Source organism: Propithecus coquereli, unplaced genomic scaffold (assembly GCF_000956105.1).
Source record: "Propithecus coquereli isolate 6110/MARCELLA unplaced genomic scaffold, Pcoq_1.0 Scaffold32, whole genome shotgun sequence".
Classification (NCBI taxonomy): Eukaryota; Metazoa; Chordata; class Mammalia; order Primates; family Indriidae; genus Propithecus; species Propithecus coquereli.
The window spans coordinates 1,206,129-1,207,759 of NW_012148841.1; positions in this window are offsets into that span (position 1 = coordinate 1,206,129).

Below are 1,631 nucleotides of genomic sequence, written 5' to 3' on the forward strand. Positions count from 1 at the left end.
ATTAATAAAAATAATTAAAAACCACATCTGGGTGCTCAAATTGAGAACTTTAGGGTAATTTTAATTAACATAATGCACTTATAGTAAGCTGTAATAGCAAAAGCATTTCCACATTTGTTATGCCACTTAATACACATTTTATTACGTAAGTATTATAAGTATCTGAATATTTTAAACTATTTGCTGCCAAATACTTTAGAAAATCATCCATTAAAATGATTACATACTGGTTTCTAACCAATATAATACACTAAAATTTATATTTTTCTCTCTATATTTACTCTTTTCCGTGATATACAGTTTAACACATTTAGTTTATACTTGTTTCCTTCCAATGTCTAGTATATTTTGTTCTATGATTTCCTTACCTGTATTTGTTGTATGATTCCTATTAATCATATATACATGACAATGACTGTGTTACTCCAGAAACAATTTGTCCTTAATTTTAGAGTCTTGTATTTATTTTCTTGTTACAACAAATTTGTATACTATACAAAATTAAAAAGGAATAAAATCACAAGAAAAGAAATAAAAGTGACCAAAAAACCCACACAAAGGAAATCTCTAGTACTACTATGAGGCACATATTTCCACTTTTTTCTGTGCAAATAATATGAATTTTATTTAATCTCTGTAATTAAATAAAGTATATTTATTTGAATGATGACATGCCTCTTGTTTTATCATCTGCTTTTTTATTTATTATTATATTATATATTTTATCATATTATATTATTATTATATTAAGAACATTGTTTCATATTAGTAAATATTTTTATGGAACATAAAATATTCTGTGACAACAAATTGCTGCAAATATATTCCTTGTACAATAGTCAGAAATGCTTTATAAGCATTCCATTTCATATGCTTTTGTGAGTGTGTCTCATTTCTTATCTTTCAGAATACGTTACTAGATGAGCATTTTAAGCTGACTCAATCAGTCAAGGTATCTCTAGGAAAATAGGAACAGAGAGATTAAAATAAGTTGAATTTAAATCTTAACAGTGAATGTACATATGACATTTTTTACACGTGCAGTTGGTGATATACATTTCTAGATGTGTAAACTAAGATCTCTTACACTACATTGAATACCACTTTTAAAGTACTACTTATCATGCCTTGCTACATTAGCCTTTGCTGGTGTGAACTCTTTAAAGGAAGGGAGCTATGTTTTTATTTTGGATCTCATTTTTTTTTTTGAATTTATAGACATGAGGCTTTTATTGTTCAGAGATAGACATATAAACTGGTGTATCTTTGAAAGCATTCACCTTCCAGCTTCTCCTCCTGAACATCTACCATCTGTTCTTAATTTTGTGATGCCTTCTGAGGCGAGAGAGGAAATAAAATAAAAATTCTTTACAGGAAACCAAGCTTTTGCTAACCTCTACCTATAGCTGCTGAGGTGCTGATAATATTGAATGGTCTTTAAAGGAAGTAATAAACTTTTCTTAAGAAACATAACTTTATGTTTGATTCTGTCAACACTTAGTCTTTTTCTGTTTGAACCCTCTCTTCCTTTATTCCCTCTGGAACTATTTGGGCAGAATTTATGTTTTTTATTTCAGCATATTCTGGGGGTACAGATGTTTAGGTTACGTATGCTGCCCTTGCCTCCCCCC